Source organism: Lygodium microphyllum, chromosome 25, assembly GCF_053477565.2.
Source record: "Lygodium microphyllum isolate KBCC chromosome 25, Lygodium_microphyllum_v1.1.10, whole genome shotgun sequence".
NCBI classification, from domain to species: Eukaryota; Viridiplantae; Streptophyta; class Polypodiopsida; order Schizaeales; family Lygodiaceae; genus Lygodium; species Lygodium microphyllum.
The window spans coordinates 6,512,695-6,533,650 of NC_141159.1; positions in this window are offsets into that span (position 1 = coordinate 6,512,695).

The following is a 20,956-nucleotide window of genomic DNA, read 5'->3' on the forward strand; positions in this document are numbered from 1 at the left end:
TACTCCCTGAAGGGCTCTTGTTGCTCATTCTTATCAGAAGGGGCAACAAGGGAAGGGTAAACAAAATCAAACTTCCACTCAAAAACAAAATCAGTCTAGGGATTCACAAGGAAACTCCCAATCAAACCCAGATGGCAAAATGTACCTAAAAAGAATAGGTATTGTCAACAATATCAACAGGCTCGCCATTTTGACGATGAGTGTCGTTCAAAGGCAAGAGGTATGACACCAAAACCTATCTTAGACCCCAATCCCTTAGTCAGGAAACTCCTAGAAACAAGGGAGGCAGGGTGATGGAAAGGGGCAGTTTAAAGGTCAGACTTATACTACCACCGCTCAGCCATCTCAATCGACAACATTCTCAACTCTAAAGGGCTTATCTGACTAGTATGGAGAGGCCCACATCATCTCCGTAGAGATAGCATATGTGAGTTTCATTCATATCTGTGAGTTGCCTCCCGAAGAGGTTACCACAGTGGCCCACTTGTCATAGCCGAGCACTTCAGCTCCATGTTTGGATTGTGGACAGTGGAGCTACCCATCACATGACTTCTATAGAGGACATCTTCTGTACCCGAGCCATTGCAGCTAGGTGGGTCTGCATAGGAACAACTCCTCGGTCAAGATTCAGGCTTAAGGTTGCATCAATTTTTGCCATTGACAAGGGTCGGGATTTGGTTTCACTGGACAATCTATACCATGTCCCTCAGCTTGGGGTGAACTTGTTATTTGTTCAGCAGCTTTGCCGGTTGGGGCAAGCAGTTCTCTTTTACAGGGACCATAGTCAAGGTCCTTGACTCTCAGACTAGTTTAGTGATTGCTTGCGATGAGGCACAACCTAATGGCCTATACCCCATGACACACTTTCTGACTGAGCTGACAACCGAGGGGTCCATGTTCCATAGCTTCCAGGCCTTAGCCACATCTTGGGAGCCTATGAACAATGAGTGTCTTTGGCATTTTCTCTTAGGGCATCTTGGTTATGACTCTCTTTATGAGTTGTCACGCCATGCAGTAGTTGAGGGCCTTCCATGCCTAAAGCTAGCTTGAGATGTCTGTAAAGCATGCCAACTCGAGAAGTAGCACCATACCTCTTTCCCTCAGTAGTCCACACATCATGCTAAGGCGCCTCTTAGATTGATTCATGTTGATCTTTGTGGGCCGACATCCACTGCCGCCTTGAACGGCATGTTGTACTTCTTTTTGATAATGGATGATCATTCTAGATACATGTGGATGTACTTCCTCAAGCATAAGTCATATGCTTTCACATATTTTTCTGCTTAGATGTTGCTGGTTCATAACCAAATTGGACATCATGTTGGTTGCATGAGGAGTGATAGTAGTGATGAGTTTATCTCCCATGAGTTTTTTGAGTTTCTCCAGTAGCATGGCATATCTCGCTAGCTCACCTCTACCAACTTCCCCTCTCATAATGGAGTTGTAGAGCGTAGGAACCGGACAGTCATGGAAATGGCATGCTCTATGTTGTTCGCAATAGAGCTCCGTGAGTGCCTTAGGGTCGAGGCTATTAACACTTCAGTGTACATCCTCAACCGGTGCCCCTGATTACGGCCTTCCTTAGAGGACCCCATATGAGGTATTCTTTGACTCTCGGCCTATCATTTTCCACTTCAGAGTCTTTCGGTGGCGTGCCTACACACACACACACACACACACACCCTAATGATAAGATAGGAAAGCTCACTCCCTGAGTTGATCTCCTTATCTTTGTTGGATGTTCCTCTGAAGCGAAAGCCTATCATTTGTTCTCGATCCTCAGACAAATAAGGTGATCATTCGGAGGGATGTCATTTTTTATGAGAGGGATATCATGCAGTCCTCTCTATCGGATTCCGATCCGATTCCTCCTTCCACATCATCGGAGATCATGCCTACTGAGCCTCGTCTACTTCCCACTCCTCACATTCCTGTAGATTCTTCAGCTCCTAGGTCCCCTATGTGAGACTCGTTACCTCACTAGTACCAACAAACCATGCAAGATTCAGGGATCCTCCCACCAGATTCCACTTCGGAGGGACCTAGAAGATCTGTCTGGCTTACATAGTGCATTTTGAGCTAGATACATAGCAAGAGGCTCTTCAACACCCTCAATGGCAAGATGCCATGGAAAAGGAGTTTGAAAGTATTGCTCGAAATGAGACTTGGACATTGGTGGATCGTTCAAGGAGTCACAAAAAATTCATCGGGACAAAGTGGAGTTATAGGACCAAGCTAAAAGCTGATTGGACTTTAGACAAGTACAAGGCTTGCCTTGTAGTACAAGGGTTTTGACAGAAGCATAGCATTGATTATGAAGAGACTTTTGCCCTTACTACACGGTTGACATCTTTTTTATTACTTCTTGTGCTAGCTACTCACCATGGTTGGCCGATATTCCAGATGGATGTCAAGAGTGCCTTCCTCAATGGTTATTTGGAGGAGGAAGTCTATGTGGAGAATCCACCAAGTTTTCCTTCAAGGAACTCGAGGGATAAGGTATTCTGCTTGCAAAAAGCTCTTTATGGGATGAAGCAAGCACTGCGGTCTTGGTTCCACAAGATGGACAAGTTCTTACAGGCTCACGGATACCATTCTACCCCTTATGACCTAAACTTATATGTTCGATCTACTGTAGAGGGGGTCAACTATATCTTGCTATATGATGATGACCTACTTATCACACAGGCTCAGATTCTGCTGCCATAGTAGAAATTGAGGCCAAGCTTAGTGCTACCTTCGAGATGATAGACCTTGGTTTGTTGTTTTATTTCTTGGGGATGGAGGTAGTTCAATCTTGGGGCTGTCTTTTTGTGTCACAGTAGAAGTACATACTTCAGCTCCTGGAACAACACGCTTTGGATTAGACATGACTAGTGGCCATGCCTCTTGATCCTACAATCCACTTGCCGAAGGATATCCTAGGTTAGCCCTTTGATGCACATATCTATTTATTTTTTAAAGGGAAACTTCTTTGGTTGATTCACACTAGGCCAGATTTACCTTACGCAGTTAGCATACTCAGTTAGTATTTCACAGCACTTAGGATGTCACATAGGATTGTATGTCTTCATGTGTTGCATTATTTACGGTGTAATTCTTATGGCCTGACATATGGTTCTAGTTTATGTTTGCAGGGATACACTGATTCTGATTGTACAAGAGATCTTGACATTCCACGTTCCCATGGTGGCTACCTCTTTAGCTTGGGCACGGCTCCCATTTCCTGGCCTAGCCATAAATAGGAGATGGTGGTGGCTTCCACGGTCAAGGCTAAGTATAGGGCTCTCTTAGAAGGCACCACTGAGGCCATCTACTTAAGGAGCTTACCATAGCGGCACTTCATTTTCCTAGTGACTCTCCCATCATTGTTTATTGTGACAACCAGAGTACTATTGCCCTTGCGGAAATCCAATCGCCACACTACGAACTATGTATGTGTGGGAGTCCACTTCCACTTTTCTAGAGAGCAAGTTGAGCTAGGCACTATCCACCTAGAGTTTGTGCCTTCGTCTAATAATTTTGCAGACATCTTGACCAAAGTGGTCAACCGGCCGGTTCTTCAGTACTTGCTACCCAGGATCGACTTGGGTACACCCTCCCCTACTTCTTCCGACTGACAGGGAGAGGGTGCTTCCCTCTTGCTTTCCATTCTAGTTTGCAAGGGGGTAGCTTCTACTCTTGATAGTGACAATGATGATGCTTACAATTTTTAGACATTAATTCATTGATTCTTTTGTATTGTATTATGGACATTTGTAACTTCATCTGCACTATAAGGATGATATGATTGTAAAAAGGGTGCTTGGGCAAGTGAACAATTCCCCTGTGAGGGCACTATCCAACTGGTACCATTGCATAGCATTTTGCGTGAGCATGACAACTTGCATCTCCCTTTGTATTACCCCATGCATTCACATTGTGTTTATGTAAACATGAATCTGTGCGCATTTATCCCTTTTCATTCTTTTGGAGTGGTCGACTCTGGATCCACCATATTCGTGGCATTGCCCATGGCAATCTCCAAGGCAGTTTTTTCTCTAGCTTGCTTTGTTTGTCTCGGTTGCTTCACATATTTGCTAAACCCACACCTTACCCATTTTCCTTCTTCATTGCCACACCCAGTAATGGTAGGGATAGTATGCTTGTTTTGTGAAGGTATTCGATCTTTTCTAGCCATTTCTTATCACTCTCCCGTATTGGGGCTTGGATACTCAATAAACGAAAATTGATTTGCAATCCTCATTTAATGCTAAATATATCAAATCTAAAAAGCTCTTTTTTTATAAAAGTCCATAGTTGATTCCATCCACCTTTGTAGGGCTTGGTAGGCCACTAGGTAGCCAGGGAGCACCCTTTGTTCGATGCCCTATCCTCTTTGGGGTGATCACTTGGGCTCCCTTGGTAAGATAACCATCGCCACTGTAGTCTTAAGAGGGCACTGGGCACTCGACACACACCCTTTGTTTGATGCTTTGGTTGCTTTGGGATGGGACACCTTGGGGTAACATATAACGAAAAAGGGCTTGGCTAGCCTTCCTTCTCATGGCTCCGTTGTTGGGTCTGAGAGGGGGTGTTGAGCTAAAAATGTGTTAGCTTTAGTAAAAGAGTCCCAAAACATGCTTAATTAATGAAGAAACCTTGTTTATTTAAAAAAATGCATTCCTAGAGAGTGTATGTGTTCCATAAGCACAAACCCACTTGGTAGGGCCCAAACTTTCTATAAAATTATGCTGCCCTCCATTCAGCCCTCAATCTCATTTTTGTAGGTTTTAGGTGTTTCTAGCTTGCTGCCCACACCCCTTTCGCGAAGGACATCGTAATCTCAGTTGTCCCTTGCTGTCATCTACAGTCTAGCACCTGTGTCTAGCCTTCCACCTGTAGTTTCTAGCTCTTTACAGTAGAGCAACTGTTTTGATCATTGTCCATTCAAAAAATAATCTCATTTTTGCATATTTCAGGTATTTCAGCTTGCTGCCCATACCTGACATGGAGGACATTGTGGTCTATAATAATCTAGTGCATATTTCCAGCCTACCACACGTTGTTCGAAGCTGATTTCAGCATATTGACTACTAATGCTGGTTTTTCCTAGGTTTTAGTCTTTCTCTCTCCTACAACCTACGTTTTTAGTATTTCTCTCTCATGCACTGCCATCTACATTAGATTCAGTCTTCCTTGGTTGCATTTGCTGGTGTTCAACATCGTGGTCCAAGTTGGCCATGGAGGACATTGTGGTCTATAATAATCTAGTGCATGTTTCCAGCCTACCACACGTTGTTCGAAGCTGATTTCAGCATATTGACTACTAATGCTGGTTTTTCCTAGGTTTTAGTCTTTCTCTCTCCTACAACCTACGTTTTTAGTATTTCTCTCTCATGCACTGCCATCTACATTAGATTCAGTCTTCCTTGGTTGCATTTGCTGGTGTTCAACATTGTGGTCCAAGTTGGCCATTGCAGTCTATAATAATCTAGTGCATGTTTCCAGCCTACCACACGTTGTTCGAAGCTGATTTCAGCATATTGACTACTAATGCTGGTTTTTCCTAGGTTTTAGTCTTTCTCTCTCCTACAACCTACGTTTTTAGTATTTCTCTCTCATGCATTGCCATCTACATTAGATTCAGTCTTCCTTGGTTGCATTTGCTGGTGTTCAACATCGAGAGGCTGCCTTGTTGCGATTTGAGATCTGTTCAAAGTACCACACACTCTCTAGCTCATTACCCCTGCCCTGATCCTTGAGATACAGGAGTTCGAGGTTTGGTATTCATTCACTGTATAGTGTGTTTACTGCATGAGCATTGTATATTCAGTAATCATATCATTTCATTTATTCACTGTGTTCATTGTCTCTGAGTTACCCTAACGCTAATTGTGTTCTTTTATCAGACTGTGCTTTGTCGTACGATTGTTATTTGTGTTTTTGTGTTAGGGTATTTCTTTACAACCTATGTGACACAAGAAGATTTGGTATTCAAGAAATAAAGAGAATATTTAAAAAAAGCATGAGTGAGGTTATATTTGTTCTCTCTCTCTCTCTCTCTCTCTCTCTCTCTCTCTCTCTCTCTCTCTCTCACACACACACACACGTACACACTCTCTCTCTATTTTTAAAAAATATTCAATATAAGATATGATTATGAAAAGGGGAAATGTGAGTCATTGAAAAATTGTATATATCTCTCTCTCTCCAATTAGAGTTTCATTCCTAGCTAGGCAACTCACTAACAAGGGATAGTTTGTGGACATAGATGAGTAAGTCCATCAAATAAAAATGCTAAAAGGTGCCATTTTTAAAAAAAAGGTATTACAAAAATTCATTGATTAAGTTGGACATATTTTCTATATATTATTTGAAGGCTTGGCTTAGTAATCCTAAACCAAACAAGCCTATGTGCCATAAGGAGGTTTGGTATTTAAGAAACAAAGAGATTGTTTTTAAAAAGCATGAGCTAGGGTAATACTTATTCCCTCTCCCTCTCTCTCTATCTCAATTGTACACACTCACATATACACACTTTCTCTATTTTTTTTTCAATTGAATATAAGATAAATCATGAAAAGGGGAAAGACGAGTCTTTGAAAAATTGTATGTGGCTACTATTTTTATATGCATTGTCAAATGGTGATCACTATATAAATTATATATTTTATTATATTAATAACATAGATATCATATATGTATTATATCAATATTATATTATTATCAATTATTATATCAAATACATATCTTATTTTATATTAATATTTTATCATGTATTATACATAATATATTATTATAATTATATCATATTAACATATTATATATATCTCTGTGTGTGTGTGTGTGTGTGTGTGTGTGATATGATAACATATGATTGAAATGTATTATAATAAAATGTATCGTATTATATTGACAATATACTTTATTCATTTGTAGTATATAATAGGTAGATATTATTATTTTACTCACATATTATTATATGTGTTGCCCATAAGCCGTTATAGGGCGCATATATATATATATATATATATATATATATATATATATATATATATATATATATATATATATATATAGAGAGAGAGAGAGAGAGAGAGAGAGAGAGAGAGAGGGAGGGAGTGAGTGAGTGTGCTATTACCACAGGGAGTATATGTTAAAATGTAAAGTGCTTTAACTATTATTAAAACCAGTGGAGAGCACTAGCCATGAGAATCTAGGTGCAAAGTTCTTAGTATTTTTAATGAGATGTAGCTCAAATGGTAGGGGCAAGTGTGTGCATTCAAACGAACTAGGGATTGATTCCCTCTAATGGCACAACTCCATGATAATCTCCATTCTTTGAGATGGCAGCTGCCCAATGTTTGAGTGATGTCCCAATAAATAAGGTTGCATCGCACACATCTTTTTTTAAAAAAAAGCTTGGGCGTTTCAATCATCACAAACCTACAGCACCCTCACTCTCCAAGAATCCGCTCATTACTATAGGCGATGGGCCCTACAACCACCCAAAAGTTAAGAGGCCATAACATTGTCCTACTTACCCTAAACAATTAGGTATCACCTCAAAAGTTAAGAGGCCATAGTGTTGTCCTACTTAACCTACAATTAGGTATCACCTCAAATGTTCATTTGCAAAGAGCATCCAACATATTTACCATACCATTACATACATTTGTAGGTAGGGTAATTTGTGGGGGTTTGTGCATGTATCGAGCCAATGGGTGTTTGGGTGTAGAGTTTTGTGTTTGTGCACATGCAAGCCCATATCTCCATGAATACCAATGGTGGCTAAAATCTAATTACAAAAATTCACATTTTTGTCATGCTCAACATTAAAATTCAACATGGTATGGTTTTAGGTGGTACAAAGCTATTCACATTATCAAATGTCCAAAATATACACAAATAATTTTTTGCAACAAATAAGCTCTTTGGAAGTGATTCTTTGGATATTATTGAGATGTTAGAGTTGGTAACCTGGTAGTACCTTGTCTCAGTGGAACAACTTCACAGATTCCTTTGCAAATTATGCTTATGTTGAAGATAGGTTTTCCAAGTATGCTCTTGAGGTCATATTTAATATTTAATATTATCAACCCATGGCTACTTTCAAGGTTACTTGTCGTTGAAATGTCTTTCTTTGGTCATTGATGGTTACTATGGGTGATGAGTCAAGTGGTGGTGAACCATATTCCTATTCTTTCTTGGATGCATAGGATGTTGAATGTCATATTTGTTCTCCTTTCTTTTTATGTGAGGGGCTTAGCCAATAACTTGATGCATCTAGCATCGAGGCCTAAATGGCCCACCCCTTGGTCTATCGCACTATGTTGTGACTATTGTGTTGTCTTTTTGTATTTCATTAGGCCAAGGGGACCATTCCATTTCCTTTCTTGGGTGTGGGTGATCTTAACCTTGTTATTGAGTTTTGTTGTGCAAGTTGTCTAGTTTGTATTCATAGAGGGGTCCAAGCATCTTTGTCACCTTATCTTTGCATTGTTTCGATTTGAGGTAAGGAATGGGGATTATTTGTGATGTGCTACTTGGATCTAATGCCAAGATTCTGGCTAGGGATTGAGTGCTATCTTTGAGAGGGATGTATTCATTTCTTTCTCTTTCTTAAGGGTACTCATAAGTTGAACACGAGAGTCATTTTAGCTAGCGCAATAGTTAATAGGTGTTAGCCTTTCTTTTGCAAGGTAGTTAGAATAGGTATGAGTTATTGGTTAGTTACATTGAATAATGAAGTCCCAGTCTATGAGGGGTTGGGGTTTGAGAGATTTCCTACGGGCTTAAAAAACCAAAAGTCACATAATAGAAACAAGGGGAAAAAAGCTAAAAGATACTCGTCGCTTACGAGGGCTTGGTAGGCTCTTGGGTTTGAGCTAAGGCGGCTTGGGGTTGATGCCTTGTCCTCCTTGGAAATTCAATTATGGAAAATGGGATGCCAATTGTGATCGAACATACTTATCATCACTCTACCACCTTCCACACTTAATGTACTCATTAGATGTGGTACCAATATGCCCCATCGCTCTACTACTTTCCACACCTAATGTGCTCATTAGATGTGGCAGCAATATGACCTATCTCTCTCATCCCTTGCTTAAACATCCTTGAAACTTGTCCTCCTCTAATGTCATGATATATTTTGAGTAGATTTTTTGGTCCCACTTCCATGTGGGCTCATCCAAGTGGCACAACTAGGCCCCACAATACACAATAAATCTCAGATTCACCATGGGATGGGCACTAAGCTATACCCACCCCTTTCTCACACTTTGGGGTAGTTAAGGACAACAATTGGTGCCAATTGAAATATAAGGAGATCCTCTCAATCTATTAATGGTGTTGTTGGAATTATTAAAGTTTTAAAGAACTATGAAATTAATATGTCTTCCCTTTTGACTCACCTTCTACCATTGCATTTCAAAAAAATAGCACTCCCCTCTTTCCTACCCAATGCTCTTCTCCTCCATTCAAAAAGGCACCCTCCTCCCCCATTCCCCTGTATTCAACACACAATATGTGACATATCAAAGCTACCATTTTTTGAAGCATACCAAAGCATCCATGTTTTAGAGCTCCATTTTTTAAACATAGCAAAGATGCCCTTCACACCAAATGTACTTACACAACCATCATTCCCATCATTTTAAAGCATCCTACACTCACTATTGCAAATAGACAAATTAATGCTTAGAGCACCAAGTTAAATTATTAACACATGAAGCCAAGTGATCACCAGTTAGATGATTAGGAAGCGAGAAGCTATGGATCTTGTGGATGATTTCTTATGTATTTTACTTGATCAAGTGCTTCACACAGACTAGTGCAATCAATAGGTAAAGATTGGCAACTTAGCTTTTACCTTTGCATATCTTATTTGCCTAATTTTTATGATTTACTTTCCAGGGAATGTGGGTTTGAGCAACTTACAATTTACCACAATCAAATCAAGAGACAAATGGGAGCATTGACCCCTATCATGTTATTTTAAAATCACAATCTCTTACTAGATGTAACACAATTCATGGTCAAAGATTAGATTCGCACCAATAAAGTCATCACCCCATTATCATTTATATTATTGGTACCAAGATATGTTGAAGGAGAATTGAGTTCAAATTTTTTAAAAAATATCTTAGATGTTGTTGCGAGCCCCTACAACATGCACAATGAATCCTTGATGATGATGTTGAGCATAAGGTTGCCATGGTAAATAGCCAAAGCAAAAATGACTCATGACACAAAGTGAAGAATGCAAATTGTGTCTTGCTAGATTACTCATGCAAGTGGGCCATGTGTGGCATTCTTTGTAAACATCAAGCAAAGGTTTTGATGATTGGTGGTTTGCACTTTTCCCATGTGATCAAACCATCCATGGACTTGTATGATTAGTTCAACAGAGATATACCATATGAATCAGTACGTTCTTTAACAATACCTTGCTTTGTTTTGCAAGTAAAATTGCCAAAAGTAAGTACACTTTGAGAATTTTGGCAAGTCATGAATTCTTGTGCCAGTCATACCTAGTCGATATTCAAGATCCACTTCCAGTGTCTCCCCATGGTGTTGATTAAATACCAAGAACTCCAAACCATCATTGTCGAATTGTTGCAAGTTAGCATTTATTAATGGAAAGTAGTTTATTACAAGGCTTGTTGATGACATCAAATGAGGATAAGTTGCATAAGCATGCCAACTTGTTGACGAGGGGCGGTAAAAAGGAAAAATTTCAAGGGAAAGGTGTAGGGCAGGACTGGCATGTCAGATTGTTGTTCCAAAGAAAAAAGGATGCATTCATATGGAAACACATCCATTTGACAGAAAATGGTTAAAAAATTAATAACTCAAAAACCGTCAAGCGGAACAAGGGTTGGTAAAAAGGAAAAATGGTTAGTTCAAAGGGATGAACATGGCTAGAGGTTGGATGTGGATTCTAGTGAATGTAGCATGTGTTCACATAAAAAACTGCAAAATTAGGAATAAAGGAAAATATAGAAGGAAATCCCCAAGGGTGGGTTGAAAGTGGACAAGTGGGTGGGAAAGGGACCCCATCAAGGCAAAAGCAGGTCATGGTATAGATGCATGATCAAATTGAGGCATATGCAGGGAGTATACATCATAGATGCATAGGGATGCGTCCCCACACTTAAAACCTTAAGGGGAAGGGTAAACCGAACATCAAGGACCTAGGACCACACATCAAACCAGATGCTAACATCCCCACACTTAATACCTAACCATCAATAATAAACAAAAGGTCTAGGGTTAGAAAAACTTGGCCCATGTTGGAGAGAATCGAGGTTGATTGTCGATGTCGCATATTGTGTCACAGTCGAATGCAGGAGAGACCAAGGTGTCTTTGTAAGCATGTACACGTCTAGTGGGGTAGGGACCATGCAGTAGCAATACCCAAGGAGGCAGATTTGTTGAGGGAATTGCAAGAAACCGTTGATGGCAAAGAATATTGCACTTAGCTCACGATCACTCAAATGGAATGAAAGAACAGTTACTCTCCCCAGTACTGATATCACTTGAGTGAATCATGATTGAAACCCAAATCTCACACCCAGGTTAGGAATCGACAAAAGGGAGATGGTACAGAGGGAGTATGTTAGGGTGCACAGTTGATGGTGCATTAGTGCATCTAACCCCATCTGGCATAGGTGCAAGCAGGAAGGCCAGGGAGCCTTGTTGTGCAATGTACATAACAAGGTGATGTGTCCTATGGTGATAGTAGAGACCAATCCCGTGTGTGCATAGGGAAATGAGAACATACCTGACTCCAATTGTCGTAACGTCTCTCATTCCTCACCTCTTAATAATTGATTTAGGAAATTCCAATCACACTCAACCCCCCTCTGACTGACACTCTGTTGGAGAATACAGGAGGGCAACTCAATCCTTATACCCATTATTGTTATCCTCATAATCGGTTGTGCGAAGGTTGTATGCCTTATGTACATTTGATGGTGCTACAACAGTGTATCCTGCCCTATGCTGGTATATAGTGCGAGAAGGAAGGCTAGGGAGCCTTATAGTACACTGCACATAAACATATCGTGCTTTGTGCATTGAGAGGCCCAACCCGTGCATGCAACACTCCATTCACACATCGCACCTCTTTGTTAAATGTAAAGGGCAAGGACTTGTCACTCACCCCACCCTCTGTCTCACACTCTGCTGATAAATACAGAGGATAGTCCATACTCATAGCCCATCTTGTTAGAATGAAAGCTCACATTACTCCATTGTTGATTGATGAAGATCACTTCGTCTATTATTGTCATCAGGGTGTTGAAGATGAGGCATACCCATGGAGGCAGCCAACACGTTTGGTACTTCGATTGGATTGGAAAAGAGATCATCTGTTGAAGGGGTCAGATGAACCAATGAAGTTGCAGAGATAGTGCACCAAGGGAGGTGGCTTGAAATTGTATCTGAAGAAGGTCTGCTGGTGAGTCAATTATCCTGAACTATGGGGTGTTACCACATTTTTCACATCCAGCTTCCTGTCCAAGGGTATTTCCACCTTTTCTTGGAACGAGACCTGCTATGACAGGAAATTGCTTCCTTTTCTCCCATAATAGTTTGTTTTTGTTTTCTTTTATATTCTTTGCTTTCTTTTTTTTCTCTTCTTTTCTACTCACGAGAGTGTTTCCACAGTTTCTCAAAGACTAGGTCGGTATGAGAGGGACTTAAGTCCTTTTCTTCCATAACCAATATATTTTTTTTTCAAAAAATAAAGAGAATAGTAGAAATACCATGTGTCAGGACCATCCTCACCACCACTCCTCGATCAAATGAGAGGAGAACAGAGTAAGGATGGGAGGTGTCTAGGAGGGGCTAGTAGAAGGATGTCACCTCATAAAGAAGAGCGTAATGGCTATCAGTAGCATAAGGAGAAGGACAGTGCGACTCCCAAAAGGAAAAGGGTGGGTCGACTGTGATTGTCAAGATCCCCAGGGAGGGAAGTACTTCTTTAAGCGATAGCCATTGATTAGGAAGGGATCATTAGAGTCATCAACCGTCTGGACTTGGACTGAGCCATTTGGATTGATGGCAAGTAGCTTATAAGGACCCATCCATCGTTGTTGAAGCTTGCCTGGAAACTTGCCAAATCGGGAGTCATAAGTGAGAACTCAGTTACCTTCCTTGAACTCCTGCTTGATGAAGCTGTCATGATGAACCTTCCTGTGAACTTGTGTGGCTTCTATGCACTATAGGGCCATCATGCGGATCTCATCGAGACACTCCAAGTGTAAAAGATGGCATTACAAGGACTCGTCATCTCCGAAGTGTTCGTTGATGGCCACGCGTAGAGAGGGTAGCTCAAGTTCAACAGGAAAGACGACTTCTACTCCATACACCAACTGAAAAGGAGTTTGTGATGTAGCTCCCTTATGGGAGGTTCTGTATACCCAGAGGGCCTCTATAAGTCAATCATCCCAATCACAACGATGTGTGACAATCCTCCTTGTTAGGATTGAGCAAAGGATGAAATTGGTGACTTCAACTTGGCTGTTGGCTCTGGGGTAATAGGGGGTGGACTTGCGAAGGTGGATCTTATACAGTTATGTCAATTCTTCCATGATTCTGTTAAGGAAGTGGGTACCTCTATCACTAACAAGCCCTAGGGGACTACCAAAATGGGTGATGATATTCTTGTACACAAACAAGACCACACTATTACCATCGTCCCACTTCAGAGCTTTAGCTTCACACCACTTGGTGACATAATCCGTACATATGAGGATGTATCTATTCTACTTCTCTCTAGTGGGAGGATCGATTGGATCCACAAAGTCGATGCCCCACTTCTCGAATGGCTTCAAGGGAAGGATAGGTTGCAGTGGCATGGCACTGGTCTTGGTGGGTTTCCCCATCCGCTGGCATGCATCGGATTGCTTATATTAGTCATAGGCATCATCCTTATGGGGGGTCGGCCACTATTATCCTACTAATAGAGCCTTTCTAGCTATGGCTTCTCTTGCAAAGTGGCCTCCACATGGCTTATCATGGCAAGCCTTCAATACTATGTCGATTTCTTCTCTTGCAACACATCTTTTGAGCACTTCATCTTTAGAGGTAATTCTACATCCTCTATTTCCTAGACCTTTGGTCCTATCTCTGTAACTGTCTCTATAGCTCTCTGTGGCTCTGTAGTGCTATGTACTTATTTTGGATTACATTGTTCTGCTTTTTTCGAGGAAGGTTGAACTTCATAGTCTTGGCAGAAGGAACATTCTCTTTTGGAACTATGGATTCTCCTTTCTTTACTCGTGTTATTATGGCCACTTTCACTTCCACCAAATTGGAAACAGGTTCTTAGGTCTTCTATTGGGTATTAGAAGTAGATTTCACAAGGGCTGGACTTAGATAATCTTTTGTAGTGTGGCCTTCTACTTTGCATCGACTGCATTAGGGCTTGTAATCCATAGACCTTCTAGGGTTTTGACAATTTGGTGAGATATGACCCTTTTCCCCTTTGTAACATTCCACTTCTGATCTCTGGCCATCGCCAGACTATCCTCTGTAACTTTGAGAGAAAAATCTCATTGGACCAAAATTAGGACCAAAATCCCTAGGCTTTGGTCAAATGTCCTACATTGTCATTTTGGATTCCAACAAGTTGAATCTTCCGTCTTCATTTTTCTTTCTTCATTCGTGTATCTCTTTCAAAGAGCAAATATCCTCTATATAGTTCTTCCTCAAATAGAATAAATAGAAGGCTCTAAGAATGGTTGGTTTTTGGGTACATTCAGTGGCTAAATGTCCCACTTGATGGCACTTTCCGTACCATGTATTAGAACACATCACATCTCTCCCACTTCCTGCAAGAGTGGATATATTGGTGGTATTCACCTTAAGCATCTATAGCTGCTCTGCAATCACATCCATAAGCTCTTTCTTAGTACTTGCGACTAAGTTGGATAGGTAGTCCTTCAGATTTTCACCTCCTGGAGTACTTGCAATAGGGTTTTGGGAAGCTTCTATTATTATTGCATACACTGGTTGGGCTGATCTAGAGGGTCCGCTATTCTAGTTTTGATTGAGAACTCCTATTGAGACTTGGGGTTTTTGATTCCAGTTGGTAGAGTTCCACTGTTGTTGAGTCGCCATTGGAGGAATTATTTGAGACCACTGCTGTTGTGGTTGAACCATCATTTGAGACATTGTCATCTGCGGCCACTGTGGATTAGGTGCATTGTACTACGGCAGTATTTGCATCTGGGGGTAGGGGTAGGGAACTATCCCTGGGACTGCATTTGGTGGGTATACCATTCCTGGCATGGGAGGAGGTAAGACTCCTCTTCCTGAGATCATTGATAACCTTGCCTCAACTTCATCATACAATCTTGCACCTTCCACTACAGTTTGTAGATTGACTGGTCTTCTCAATTCCACGAACTTGTGAACTTCTAGTTGTAGGCCTCTGAGAAACACTCCTTTCTGGATACCTTCATCCAAATGATTATTGGTGCATCTCTTCAGAATAGATTCCATTCGCGAGACATAAGCTTTTACTCTTTCTCTAGAGGACTTTGACTTAGGTTTATGAACTCCTCTTGCATCCTCTCTTCAAAACCTTCACGCCTAAATTAGTGAGGAAGACCAGCTTCAGGTTGTCCCATGTGCCAAAAGTTCCTGCTGCTTGTCTCTCATACCATTGAAACGTCATGACCTTGAAAGTGGCGGGGAATATCACTAACCAATGCTCAGGTGTTCTGACATTGTTAGCCATGCATGCTACCATAAACTCTGCTACATGAAGATCAAGGTCTTCATTGTACTCTCCCCTAAAAGTTGGTAATGGAACTACATTTGCTATCCTGTCATCAATATTTCATGTACGAATTTGACTAGGAAGGGGACCTTGACTCGCCACAGGGACTTATGTAAAGACTACTTTTAAGGCGTCAAAGGAAGCTTCTATTGCAAGCTCGTTCTCAGCTTTGATTTTTGCCTTCTCTCTTCTCACGTACCTCTAGACTCATTCTAGTACTTGCCTCTTGATTGCATCATTCATCATAGGGTTAGGTCCAACCAGTTGGTCTGTACTCAACACAACAAAATCGAAGGGGCTTTAGTCTCTGGAGGACTCTCTAGCCAACATCTCTTCTACTTCCTTCTTTTCTATGTCTCTAAATTCAGCCTTCAAACCACTACAGAGGGGGAGATATTCCATTCTGAAGGTATCAAAACTCATTCTTCTGAGAATCGTTGTTGTTCCATCATCATAATAATGCCAGCTTCAGATGGTTTCAATAGTGTGTGTTGTAAAGAACACTCTATATACTAACTTCCAGTGGGTTGCTAATTTGACAAACATGAGATTGTCAGTACACCATGCATCCCACATGTCCTACTGCTGAGCATCTACGAACAAATTCCAACTCTTTTCTTTCTTGTTTTTGTGAACCTCCACTAACCACGACTCCTGAAGCTTCTTCATGATCTCCCACTTGATGATGTCTAGAAATATCTCAATGAATACCAAATCTTCCATGGATGGTCATTCTCTTTGTTTCTGCACTTCAGTTTGTTCCCAAACAATTTTCCACCAAGATGCAAGTTTTTGCTGCTTCAACAGGAAGAGGAAATAGTCCACCACGTAGAGCTTGCATCATGATGGTAATATGCTTCCGCCATTGTGAAATGAACTTCTTGTAGAAAGTAGTCTTGGTAGTAAGAATCTCCAATTCTTCAGTGGAAGAAGGAACTTTGCAAACATCCATTGAACTCTTCTATTCTTGGCAATGCCATTTCCTTCATTTTCAGCCTCTTCTGATGCTTGTTGATGACAGTTTTCCCCAATTGTGTACCAAAAACATGGAGCCCCAAGAGAGACACTAAGGAAAAAGGGTTTCTATTGCAAGAAAATCTATCTTGTAACATCAAAAAGCTTTTTTTTCCTTCTTTAGAGAACCACAACAAGGAAAAGAACAAATCTTCATGCAATATCATAAAAACAATTCTCCCACCACGGCTTTATCTTCAACAAAATTCATCATTCTCTTCATATTCTTCATATTTTTCATTAATAGAAAAAGATAACACAAGAGAAACACAACTTTGAATGAAAAAATATCACATATGATTCATCTTCATTGTCTTCATAGTTTTCTCTCACAGTCTCTCATAGATAGATACATTGTCTTGCATAGAATTGGCTATCTCTGACTCTCTCTTTCTCTCTCAATCAATAGTACATCATCTCCTCACTACAATACTCAATAATCACTCATAATAATCCTTCTTAGGTCGTGGATGCCCCTTCCAAAAGGTGTGGCTGATATGAAAGGTCACCAAAGCCACTATAGTGACTCTTCATAGCTCACTACTATCACTTCACTTTAGTCCTCTTTTGAGTCTTCAGCAGCTACTTCTTCCACTTCCTTGAGTTTTTTTGAACTTACATTCACCTCTTTTCAAGGCTAGAAACTTTTTCAAAATCATACATACATTCTACATAACACTTACATAGATCTACAGAACAGAATAGAGCAGAAACAAAGGCTCTATAGAAGCTCAACAAAAGGTCAATAGAAAACATCAAACCTCATAACTCATACCAAAATCATTCAAAACTATCAAAAACTATTAGATGAGATTTCAAAAGACCTCAACCTTCATCAATCATCAATCCATGCTTCATACAAAAGAAAATCAAAACAAAATAGAAGCTAAACAAAAGGTATTAGAACCAATCAAAACCTATTAGAACATCACATAACCCCATATTTCTACTGAGAATCATCATGAGCTTCCAAAAACACTCTCAAACATTTCCCAAAACAACCAAACATCACTCAAAATCCATAAAAAATCAACCATTCAGGCCTAAAAACAACAAAAATCAACCAAAAAATCTAGTCATTTCAACATTCAACACCCATCAACTAGATGTCATGTGTCACCCTCTCAATTAGCCAACATGTGCCACATCATCAGCCAAAAATCATGCTAGCATCCCATTATACACACATCCATGTCACCGAGCAATCTTATCACCTTGCAAGTGCCACTATAATATTCTCCCTTGCATTCCTTAAAAGTATATTGTTTCACATTTTCTTATTATCAAATAATAATACTCACAAATCAACCTTACAAAGTTCAAGTTTCTTTTTAATCTTATCAACATATTTAGATATTACTTTATGTGGTCCATATGGTTCACCTTAGCCTGCTATCCTTCCTTCGTATTATCACAATCCACTACTTTAACTCTCCTATTCTATAACCTTACCTTCTTTAGGATGTAAATGTCATTTTCAAAGACATTGCACACAAATCAAAGATTAAAGCAATATAAGTGATATAGCTTCTATTAGCAGTATTTTGTGAAGGCTAAAGTCAAAGAAGGTCAAAGTAAAGTCAAAATGCAAGCGCTAGTTACTATTTTCTAAAAGGATTATAATTTTGTGGAGCTTCATTGTATTATTTTGGACACTTGTGTAATATTGTTGTACTCATGGACACTAGATTATCATGGATATACTATTTTCTGAGAGTTGGACAGCTCATTCACAGTGCACATTGTATTTATTGCACTTGCAAATGTTGGGTTGCACACATGTATTTGTGATTAGATTAGCATAAGTTTAGTCTATTTATACTAAGATATATACATGTTATGAAGATTGACTGGCCTAGATTTGATAAAGTGGGTAGGATGCCCAAAAGAGGGTGCAAACCCTAATTCACAGTAGTGAAAACCCTAAAATGTAAAAGGGGTGAAAATCCGAAATCATAGGGACGCAAACCCAAAAAAAAAGTGGGGTGTAAACCCTAACCCTTGTGCCATCCTAGAGAGGTGACCTAACCCTAACCCTAATTTGTGTCTATATAAGGGTGGGAGGTCTCAGTTGTATTGACCCTTTTAGTGCATCCATGTTGCAGAAGCTCTATCAATGCAAATATTCAAGCTTTCTATTCTCTTCTTCTATTCTATCATCTTATCTCCATTGTTGAGAGTGAATGAGAGAGAGAGTGTGTGTGAGAGGTGTGTTGAGTGTGGGGCTAAGGGAAGGTAAAGCTCTTCATCATCTTCTTACTTTTCTCTTCTTCTCGACTAGCTTCTTGACTCATTGGTGTGCTTGGTGGTGGATGTGAAAGAGTAATGCCATTGGATCATATTGATCGTGGTCACAGAACCATCTTTGAGGTTTTCAAGATTTTGGGATACAATGCAGAAATGTAAGTTAGTGAGTTTACTACACCCCAAAGCTAGTATTGTGTTCTTGCTTTCTTGGTTTCGAGAGAAGGATGTTTGGTTAGTTAGAGCAGAATGTTGAGGTGAGAGATGGTTTTGGACCCTCAAGTGTGGGACAATACTTCAAGCTTGACCCACCTCCCAATTCCATCTACATATCCACAAGTCACCATACATGTAAGTAAACACATCCCTTAGGGAGAGCACAAGTTGGCTTATAGGATTTTCGTAGATGATAATTTGAAGGACTAAAGCCCCATCAACATTGGTGGCCTCTACATCCTCATCCTTCCATGTTTTGTTTCTCTTCTTCTATATGCTATCAATGATTCTTCATGCAAAAATCATATTCTAGTAGTTACCAATTTGCATTTTGTATTTTGCCACATTGTTTGTTTAAGCACGAAAAGTTTGAGTTTTGAGTTTTGCATTTTGTATTTTGCATTTTGCGTTTTTTTGAGTTTTGTTGTGTTTTTGAGTTTGAGTTTTGTATTTTTTTTCCTATCCTAAAAAATTTTATTGCTTGAGTCTTATTCCTCAATCTTAATCCAGTGGACTGGTTCCTTTCAATTCGGCCTTCCTAACCTAGCTAAATGGACTTTAAAATGCTAGCCACAAATGTGGACGATCGGCACCCCATTGATGATCCCATGCACATCCGTGCACAAGCCTCCTATTCCACCATACGGGAGGAGTGTGAGAACCTCAGTGGTTGCATCATCCTTGGTCTCAATAGTGGAACCAAAATGTTGAGCCAAATGCACAACAATCATAACTTTGGATGACAGACTTCTATTGTTTTAGAAGCTACAACTCACTTCAACGACAATCTCTCACCTTGTCTCTCAAAACTCCACTCTAACTAACAAGCATCCTTCTCTCCAAACAAAGAAAGAAAGTCCAAGAAAGGTGGATATAGATCCCTCCATTGTTGACAAACACCAACCCACAAAAGTTGCTAGTCCTTCAAAATAGCTTATGTCTCCTAATAATCAATAATCTATCACCCAAGCCAAAACAAAACATCCAACAGTAGGATCTTAGTGCATTTGCTTACTTCACTAAAGAAGTTTGGCAAGGGAAAGCCAAGAAAACATTACAGGATCAATGACCTCCCTCTAAGAGTGTTGTTAAGAAAAAATCTAGAAATTTTAAGACCAAGACTACCTCCCATGAGTCCGAGGATCCTAGTGTTCCATAAATTTTTACTGACACAATTGACCAATTCACCACCTTAGAAGTTACTACTTCCAATTCTGAGGTGGAACCCACATAGTCCCAACCCTTAGCTACAAACAACCTATCACTTCAACTAAGGACCAAGCCTCTAGTACTTCAATCTCACAAAAGAATACTAACTCTACACCAAAGAGCACAATGAATCCCATGATTCAGAAATCTTGTACTTTTCAGCTAGAAGCTCCAGTGCGTTTAAAGCTAGTTAAGAGATCTCTCATGGAGGCTTTAGAAAATATGGGGTAACAAAAGAATCAATCCAATGTTACGAGTTCCACGGAACTAGATGAAACGCTATTGACTTCACTCACTTGTGCACATATTCATACTAACATTGGAATCCAAATTTTTGAGGATGAGAAGTTCTTGGAAAGGCTTTTGACATGGATACAACAATCACAAATTTGTTAGAGAAGTCATGAAGAAAATGATTAAGGCAAGTAAGAGAAGTATCACTTGATTCATGTGTTCCACCTCGAGCAGTGCATGGCAAGCAAAGAAGACATTGCG